Raw genomic sequence first — 10,574 nt, forward strand, 5'->3', positions numbered from 1 at the left:
AACGTTGATTAAAGGGGACAAGCGCAGGAGAAAGAACTTGGTTTTGTCTCTCAAGTGTGAGGCGGGTCCTGTTTTTTTTTTTTTTTTTTTTACTGGATCTGACCTTCTAGCCGAGGTTAAAGGGCTGGCGGTGACGAGGGAACCAGAAACTGCAGTTTTATGCCCGATGAATTGAGCCGTCGGACGCTTGTGGTTATAAGATTTTATGCAAAAGTTTATGAAGTAGTTGAGTGCGGGAAGCACCTTGAGAGATGCGTTTGAGATACGAATGGCGTACTGAAGTCTTCCTGGCAGAGACAGTGGCTCACAGGCACCCCTGTTAACAGCTGCTTGGTGGGTAACAGCTGCTAGCAAGGTATAATGTAGTTCTGTCTTTCCCTTGTAAGTTACAGGAGGCACTTAGGGCTGAAGGGCTTATTGTATAGAGACTAAGGAGGCCGAGGGGGCCCTGAGACCAAGATCACACGTCAACTGGTGATGGAACTGTTTAGAGCCATAGTTTTTATTCATCTATCAGGTCAAAAGTTTGGTTCTAATATTCATTCATTCAAACAAAAAGAAAAAAACCTATCTTAGTACAGATACACAGCATTATTTAAGCGTTTGGTAATTCCTAAGATTTAACGATCATCCTAAGTTACCTAGGCGCAGTTAAGACCATACATGTCAGTAAACTTCAAAATGGGTATTAAAGATTCTTCATTATTTTCATAATAAATAGCCTATGATTATTTCTTAAAATTGTGAAATAAGCAAAGTGTGCTTTTAGCATCCTCCCCCCAAATCCCCTCTCCTTTTTAAAACTCTGTTAACTCAGTGCTTTGTTTTTTTTTCCCCCCTTCTGCTGTGGTTCCAGTGATAACTGATGATGAATGGCAGTATTCAGTACTTTCCGTATTGTTTGTCACTTCTGGGTGATGTTAGTTTGTGCTACAAAAAGTTTTGTGGTCCAGAATGTTTGGGAATGTTAAAAAATGTTTGGGAATGTTATACTGTTACTCTACTCCTGGAAATCTTGAGTTTCCCAACGTATCTGGCCTTCGATTACAATTAGGGAAATTTTAATCAGATAGTGAAGTGAAAGTCACTCAGTCGTGTCTTTGTGATCCTATGGACTATACAGTTCATGGAATTCTCCAGGCCATAATACTGGAGTGGGTGGTGGTGGTGGTTTAATTGCTAAGTCGTGTCCGACTCTTGTGACCCTATAGACTGTAGCCCGCCAGGCTTCTCTGTCCATGGGATTCTCCAGGCAAGAATAAATACTGGAGTGGGTAGCCCTTCCCTTTTCCAGGGGATCTTCACAACCCAGGGATCGAACCCAGGTCTCCTACATTGCAGGCAGATTCTTTACCAGCTGAGCCACCAGGGAGGCCCCTTTAATCAGATAAATTCTTTGTTGATAACCTTATAGTTTGGCATTCATTTTGTTAGAAATATTTTACCTCAATTAAAACATGCAGTACATAAGAAGTATAAGATTCTGATGCCATGAGGTATCAGAGTGCGTGTCCTTTGATCCAGAAGGGTTTTATGGTCTTAGGCAAGTTCTTTAGTAAACTGTCTATCTGATTCTTGCATGGCATCACATACCAGAATGTAATGGCTAAGAAATAATACATTGGAAAAGCTGAAATGACTTCATATTATATTGATGTTTTAGAAAATAAGGCAAACAACTAACTTCGTAAGTATTTTCCATCTAGTTGCAGACTCTTCAATCAAGGAACAGCTGAGCTGACTAAAGCATTTTTAGATAGGAGCAGGAGTGGTCAGTCATATGCTTGGAAAGATGCCTGGGGACTTGACTTGCAGCTGCATATCTGTAGCCTACACATTGTTTTGACTTAAATTATCTCCTTATCTTGCAATGTTTGAAGGTGCTGATGAACTATAAAGGGACAAAAGACCCCTGAGCCACACCTTGACAAAGACAGTGGAAAATATACCTAAATAATTTAGGAAAGTTGCTTAAGTTTGTTAGCAGTATGATTCCCAGCTTATGAGTAGGTAGGTACCTAAGTAGGTAAATTATATGTATGTTGACACCTTGTTTTTCATTCTTCTGTTTGCATATTTAACTACCCTCATTATGGCCTCTGTGGACATCAAAAAGAGATGGGGAAAAGCCCCTAATTACTTTGGAAACAAAGGGAAGCCAAGGAAAATTTATCACTTGATCAGACCTAGCAAACATCTGTTTGATGTTCTAAAAAGTTCTACTGATAACAACCATCATCAGTTAAATCATGTCCAATGAAATGCCATTCCAGAAGAATCTGTTAATTTGCTGGCATTTACATCTGCTCCAGCAGGAGACTATCCAATTTGGAACAAAATTTAGGGCTGTTAGTATCTCCACACCTTAAAGAAGGTAACTTCAGTTTCCTCACCTGCAACAAAGTAGAATAATAATATATGTGAAAAACATGATTTTCTGACTTGGAGGACAGTTGAAAAGATAGAATTTATTTCTTTGGGCCAGGGATTTATTGAATCTTATATGAGATCTATTTACAAACGACGTTGTTTCTTAGCAGCGACTTAGCAGCAGCAGCAGCAGCACATCTGGGAGTTCTCGGTTTATATACTGCTGAAGCCTATCTTGAAGGATTTTGAGCATTACCTTGCTAGCATGTGCTGCTGCTGCTGCTGCTAAGTCGCTTCAGTCGTGTCCGACTCTGTGCGACCCCATAGACGACAGCCCACCAGGTTCCTCTGTCCCTGGGATTCTCCAGGCAAGAATACTGGAGTGGGTTGCGAATTCTTTCTCCAATGCATGAAAGTGAAAAGTGAAAATGAAGTTGCTCAGTCTTGCCCGACTCTTAGTGACCCCATGGACTGGAGCCTACCAGGCTCCTCCATCCATGGGATTTTCCAGGCAAGAGTACTGGAGTGGGGTGCCATTGCCTTCAGCAAGTACTATTAAATTAGCTTGTTGCTTTGGGAGATCAAAGGGACCTGAGTTCAAACTGGAGACAATAGAATGATTGAGTTTACTGTTTTGCTTCTTATGGTTTCTGAGGGTACAAAGAGCAGGTAGAAGAAGTAGGCCAAACAAGTGAGAGGAAGGAGCTCTTTTATCTAAATGGGTCTCTGGGGCCTAAGACAAAGTGTAGCTCTGCTCTATCTGAGGGAGTTTCTAGAATACAAAGGGATCGCTTCTTGGCCTTTTGGCTAAGATCAAGTGTAGAATACAAAGGGAAGCCCCAGCTGAGTGAGTACCCTGGGTGATTAACTGAGGGGATTTAAGAATGGGCTCAGTGCCACCGTTTGTTTGTTCTGATAGTCCTATCTCATTCTCCAAGTGGTCTTTTCTCTTCATTTCTCCTTCAAAACCCCGAATTTCTAAATTGTCACACTCAGCTGCAGGAAATGTTTCTATTTAAATCAGTCTCCTGGGGAGGGTTAGTAGGGGTGATGGGGGTGTGGGTGTGGCAGGTTGGCTTGGGAGGCAACCTTTGTTTCCCGCCTTCACTCAGCCTTTGACTTCTGCTTCTCTCTCCAAACTGCATTTTTTCTTTTGATACAAATCTTCCAGCATAGCTCCTGCATCTTTTTTTTTTCATTCATAGGTTGTTTTAAAACATCTTTCAATTCATAGTCAATCTTCATAAAGCACTACTTGGAGTATGCCTCTCTCCTTTCGGTTCTCCTCCATGAATTCTCTTGGCTGGTGAAGTCTAAATCTGGAGTCTGGCATTTGAGGCTAACCCTGAGATATCAACCTAACCTGCCCAGACCTAGCACTCACTACATTAAACTAGTTACTCTTCTACGACTTCACCGTATATTTTTATTCAAGCACTTTTTACCTCATTTTCTTCCTTGCACCCTTTCCTGTTCCCAGCTCGGTTAGCCTTCATTTCCTTGAATTACCCTCTCAAAATCTTACAGTTTTAAAAACCCAGATACACTTTTTCCATAAAATATTTCTAGGACTTCACAGCCACTGCTGATTTGCCAATTTCTCTTTTTTTGAATTCTTGAAATTTTTTCATTATGCTGATGAGACTTAGCTATTCATGTGTTCTAGAAATATTTTGAATAACTACTATACTCTAATTAGAGTGGTCTTTTAAAAGTACAAACCTAACCATACTGCTCATTTTTTAAGAACAGTTAAATACCTTTAAGACAAACTTCGAACACTTAAAAGTGGCTTAAGTCTTTTTATGACCTGGTTCCTGTATATTTCCCAAGTCTTATCCTTTGCTACTACTCCAGTCTTCATAGACTGCTGGTAGTTCCTGGTTCTGCATACACATCTGCTTATGCTTTAGTTATCAGTTTAGACATTACTTCTTCTAAGAAGCCTTTCTTAGCCTGTTCAGGGGTTTAGTAGAAGCCCCTATATTAATTGGTGCCTCTGCAATCATAACATATATTGAAATTGTAGTATAATATGTAAATAATTTATATATATTTTAATTTTCTGTTCACATGGTTGAATGTCCTCCCCTCCTCTGATATAATTTTGAATAAATTGAAGGGAATGATCTGACTCATCTCTTTAGGGGCTAGTGTAATGCCTGGTACACAACACATATTCATTATATGTGTATATGTATAATATATATATGTATATTATATATATACACTTTTTTTTTAGCCAAGCCAGGTGGGGTCTTAGTTCTCTGACCAGGGATTGAACCTGGGCCCTCAGCAGTGAAAGCTCCATGTCCTAAACACTGGAACGCCATGGAATTTCCCATTATATATATTTTTGAATGAATGAGTGAAGATTGCTTAATATGAGTAAGGCAGTTTGAGCCCTCACATGACTTTAGTTTCTAGATAGATGTATGATATAATGCACGTATGACTACAATGTATAATAGAATGAGATATTTGATTAAAGAATTTTAAACAAAAGTGGAATGGGATCGGACTTGTGTTTTTAGAAAATTCTTCTGCATGAAAGTGTGGAATGTGTCAGAGTGGGTCGAGACAGGAGCTGAGGCAACTGCAGTGGTTTGTAGGAGCTGTAATGATCGCTTGAACCTGGAGAGCCCATCAGGAGGCCTAGGAGAGCAGCCATGACTGAGGAGTAGGGAAAAAGTCCCAAAGACAGGTATTTTCTACTGCAGCCTTTTGTCTGTAGTGGTCATGTAACTATTATTAGACCTTTCCTTTCATTAATTTATGGCCTAAGGATGCCAGAGGAAGAGGCAGGGAGGTAACTTGGCTTATTTCAGGGGGTCAGGCTGGTGGTCTGTAGCAAACACAGGAGCGTGTGTGTGTGGTTATTGCATGCATGTTGTATGCATAGCTTGTCGTTTATTGTACTTTTTCCTAGTATGCGAGCGGGTAACAGTGCATTAGATGAAGGACATGCTGGGAAGCACTGATTGTAGATGGATGAGAGAAAGCATCTGTTGTTGCCCTCTTTTTTTTTTTTTTTTTCTTTCTTTTATGTTCTGAAAAATGATGGGATCAATGTCCTAGGAATGCCTTTCAGGTGAAAAACTGTCTGGGATGGCAGGATGGAAGGGCGTGGTTGTACTTACGAGACAATGGACTTACTCTGATTTATTATATCATTCTATTTAACTTGACTGTGTACAGTGTGATCATTGTTTCCAAAAGGTTTTGAGAAAATGAGAGACACTCATAGCTCACTTGACCATGATGTCAAGAGCTTAGTTTGCTCCCTTGCCAGGGATGATGGTAATCTATATGAGGAAATACCCTTCATTCTTTCCATAAATAACTCCCAAATTTGCATCTTCACCCACTACCCTAGGAGTCACATAGGCCCTTGTGTACGTAAAATAAATAATTATAGCTAAGGATTTATTGTTTTCTTTTTCTTTTTCGGTATGACATACTCAACCAATTTATTTGTATTAACACATTTCAAAATCACAACAATCGTATGATAAGGATACCATTATTAACTTTACACAAGAGAAATATGTGGTTCTGAGAGATTATGTAACTCAGCAAAAATCAAACAGTAAGTGGTAGAACCTCAGACAATCCTAAATCCTGTCGACTAAAAAAGATGCCTAACTTGAGAGCTGTGAGTTAAGTTTTATTTGGGGCAAAATGAGGACGGCAAATGAGGAGATAGCACCTCAGTTAGTTCTGGGAGACTGCTCCAAAGAGGCAGTGTGGGAAGGTCAACAGATAATATTTTGGTGAAGGGGGAGTTCAGTGCAATTAAGCACTCGTTTTACAAAAGGTTTTCTGCTAGTTATTAGGAGCTTCGTAATGTCATCATGAAGGGATTTAGTACTTTTCTAGATATGAGGAAATGCAAAGATTGGCTTATGAAATCAGTTCCTGAAAATATCTGACTATCCAAAGACCTGTTCCATCAGAGTGCCTGGAGCACAGAGTGCCTCATTCCACTCTGAGCTTCCTCAGGAGGTGTTGAAGGTCAGCAGCTGCAGCAGCGCAGGGTTCAATCTCTGCAGATGCAGGTGGCAAATGTCCTTGATGTTCAGCCGCTGGCAATGCTCTTGGCAAGTGCCAGTTTGTAGTTGACATACTAATAGTGGATTTTTTGAATTTTACTTTAAAAAATCATACTGTCTCTAGCCAGGGCAACTGTTACCTCAGATTTTGGGCTAACCATCAATTACTTGGGCTTCCCTGGTGGCTCAGATGGTAAAGCGTCTGCCTGCAATGCGGGAGACCTGGGTTCAATTCCTGGGTCGGGCAGATCTCCTGGAGAAGAAATGGCAATCCACTCCAGTACTCTTGCCTGGAAAATCCCATGAACGGAGGAGCCTGATAGGCTACAGTCCATGGGGTCATAAAGAGTCCGACACGACTGAGCGACTTCACTTTCACTTTCAATTACTTATCTAGCTACATTGCTTGATCACTTTAAGGGCAAAAAAATTATAATGATGATGATGGGTCCTTGTCCTCAGAGAGCTTTTAATCTAAGAAATAGGTGGGAATTTGTGGGAAATATGTAAGACAAAACTGCAATAGTTAAATAATCACTGAGAGAAATATTACCAGACATATCACAAGACTGTGTGTGATTAATTGCCAAATGAACACTTTTGGTAGCATGCTCTAATTGTTGAAAAGAGTGAGGGAGCCTTTTGGGAAACACGTCGTGAAGGAGTTACTAGTCAGTCAGTTCTCTTTTTTTTTTGGAGAATTTTGCTTGTTTGGTTTGGCTTTTAAAATACTTACTTGATGAATATCTGCTAGTACCAAATGTCTGTGCTATTAATCACAAGATGGATTTTCCAGTGGGTTCCATGAATTCTCTAATAGAAGGAAAATTTATTTTATTTCTTTCTTATATGTTGAATTTTTCTTGGAGAAAATATTTTGGCAACAATAGTTCTCCTAATTCTGAGTTACAAAGTTTTCCTGGAGAATGGCATATTAATCAACTTCTTTCTTCTGTGGATAGATTGTGGGTGTGGGAGAAATACGCATGCCTAGTGTTAAATTTTTCAGTCTTGTTCTCACTTTTACTCCAGAAGAATTCTACCAATGAATTTACTCTCTCTTCTGGCAGTTTAGAGTATACGTCCTTCTTTTTTAAAAAAATTGTGCTATATTCTCTCTGGCAGATAATTCTTTTTTATACATATTAATTAATCATCTTTTTTCTTTTTTTATTGATGTACAATACTGTATGTTACTGGTGTACAATATAGTGATTCACAGCTTTTAAAAATTATACTTCATTTATAATTATAAAATACTGGTTATGTTCCATACACTGCACAGTATATCCTTATAACTTATATTATACACTGTAGTTTTCTCCTCTTAATCCTGCAAGTCCTCCTTTTTCATTCCTGTGAAGCAGCTGCATTGCTGACTGCATGATACTGGAGAAAGAGGATTGTGCTTCGGTGCTAGGGAATGAGTTGACGTAATGAGGGAAGAGCAGAGTATTTTAACAAAATTCCTAACTCTTGGACTCTCGTTGCCACTAAGGTGAGAGTTTGAACTCTAACACAGTTATGAAGAGAGGGCGTAGTAAACTTTCCCCCTTAATTGAGGTAGATCTTCATTTCTCTTTAGAGATGTTCAAAGTGGAGTAGCTGGGTGGGAGATTTTGAGTTTTTGTGCTTTCCATGGTTCACACCATATTTCTGTTTCTTAAGGATGCCCACCTTGGGAGATGTTGAGAGGCAAAGTCTTCATTTTCCCATCATAAAAACCCATTGCTTTTCAACTATGACTGGAGCTTAAGAATGTTTTCTTTACATTCAGTATACATTTGAATCCTCGAGGTTCTATTTCTTTTGCTGATAGTAGGGGCTTGGGGAAGACTCTTGAAAGAGTCCCTTGGACAGCAAGGAGATCAAACCAATCAATATTAAAGGAAATCAACCCTGAATATTCATTGGAAGGACTGTTGCTGAAGCTGAAACTCCAATACTTTGGCCACCTGATGCGAAGAGCAGACTCACTGGAAAAGACTCTGCTGCTGGAAAAGATTGAGGGTAGGAGAAGCGGAGACGGAAGATGAGATGGTTGGATGGCTTCACTGACTCAATGGATATGAATTTGAGCAAACTCCAGGAGATTGTGAAGAACAGAAAAGGCTGGCATGCTGCAATCCATGGGGTCACAAAGAGTCAGACATGAGTAAGCAACTGAATGACAACAACCAACAGGGTTGGGGGAGAAAATAGGAATATAAATAGGCATGGGAAATAGGCCTGAAGTTGAGAAGGATTGACATTTCTTAGGGAAAAGCAAAGCAACCCTGCAGTGAGGGTTAGTCTAATGCGGTTGGTAATAAGAGTTTGCCAGTTACTTGGATTCAGAGCGGCATTTCCTCAAGGGACTGTCCATAGTACTAAGTGCACACAGTTAATATTAGGATCATTTACAATGCAATTTGTTAAAAAGATTGTTACTAAACTCTATAAAACCTAAGAAACTTGTAGGTTTCAGAGAGTGTTCCCATTTCCAGTTCCAGGTGATGGTAGATTCTTATTTGTAATTGAATATTGAAACTAATTTATTCTCCAACTGTTCCCAGTGTCTGTCTCAGGAGCCAAATGGGTTTGCTGAGTCTTGAGATTTATTTTATAAAGAAATGAAACTATCACTGAATTACCTTTGTAATGATGGAATTTCGGAACATAGAAAATCTTCAGAATGGAGCCTTGTTTAATTTAGTTTCCATATCCTTCCAAAGATCCTCTGTTGTTTTTCTTGGCCTGAAGTTTAAAGAGAACAGAAACAAAAATCTGTGAATTCTAGATCAAAGGTGTTAACCTGAAAAGTAGTATTATGCCTTCCAAGTCCAAATATTTAGTACCTTACTTTATTTATACTTAACTGAATAGAGTAAAAAACTCAGGCAAGCCTTGATAAGGCCTCTAAGGCTTTATTTCTGTGAACCTAGTTCAAAAATAATACACTTGTCATCGATACATTCAGTGGGTTTCTTAGGTCTCTAACTATAGAAGAGAGTACAACAAAATGGTTAACAATTTAGTCTTAATAGTTAAACCAGGCCTGGGCTGAAATTCTATTTCTGTCACTTATTAGCTGGGTAATCACAGCCAAGTGACTTAACCTCCTTAATCCTCAGTTTTCACATCTGTGAACTGAAAGAATCAAACTTATCATAGGGTAGTTGTGAACTAAGATATATGAACAATAATAATGATTACTGAGCATTCATTATATTTTAGACACTTCTATATTTAGTGTATTATGTGTAGTAAGTCAAACAAAGAAGCTGTATTTTTTTCCTGTATTACTTCAAATAGCAAGTAAAAAGACAGTGCATGTAAAATACTTAGCCTGGCTCAAATTATGTGCTTAATGTATAGTTATTTTCATTATAATACTGTGTTAGTTGATGCAGCTTTACAATAGCTTAGTGATGATGCTGTGAAAGTGCTGCACTCAATATGCCAGCAAATTTGGAAAACTCAGCAGTGGCCACAGGACTGGAAAAGGTCAGTTTTCATTCCAATCCCAAAGAAAGGCAATGCCAAAGAATGCTCAAACTACCACACAATTGCACTCATCTCACACACTAGTAAAGTAACGCTCAAAATTCTCCAAGCCAGGCTTCAGCAATACGTAAACTGTGAACTTTCAGATGTTCAAGCTGGTTTTAGAAAAGGCAGAGGAACCAGAGATCAAATTGCCAACATCCGCTGGATCATTGAAAAAGCAAGAGAGTTCCAGAAAAACATCTATTTCTGCTTTATTGACTATGTCAAAGCCTTTGGCTGTGTCGATCACAATAAACTGTGGAAAATTCTGAAAGAGATGGGAATACCAGACCACCTGACCTGCCTCTTGAGAAACCTATATGTAGGTCAGGAAGCAACAGTTAGAACTGGACATGGAACAACAGACTGGTTCCAAATAGGAAAAGGAGTACGTCAAGGCTGCATATTGTCACCCTGCTTATTTAACTTCTATGCAGAGTACATCATGAGAACCACTGGGCTGGAAGAAGCACAAGCTGGAATCAAGATTGCCAGAGAAATATCAATCACCTCAGATATGCAGATAACACCACCCTTATGGCAGAAAGTGAAGAGGAACTACAAAGCCTCTTGATGAAAGTGAAAGAGGAGAGTGAAAAAGTTGGCTTAAAGCTCAACATTCAG

General features: G+C 39.2%; 1 protein-coding gene across 2 annotated transcripts in view; it reads left to right on the plus strand.

Annotated features, from left to right (window-relative positions):
• Positions 1-10,574, plus strand: part of SLC39A8 (solute carrier family 39 (zinc transporter), member 8) — an 83,503-nt gene that overhangs the window by 1,209 nt on the left and 71,720 nt on the right. The gene's annotated exons all lie outside the window — the stretch shown is intronic.

The sequence above is a fragment of the Bison bison genome, unplaced genomic scaffold (genome assembly GCF_000754665.1).
Source record: "Bison bison bison isolate TAMUID 2011002044 unplaced genomic scaffold, Bison_UMD1.0 scf7180017864263, whole genome shotgun sequence".
In the NCBI taxonomy this organism is placed as follows: Eukaryota; Metazoa; Chordata; class Mammalia; order Artiodactyla; family Bovidae; genus Bison; species Bison bison.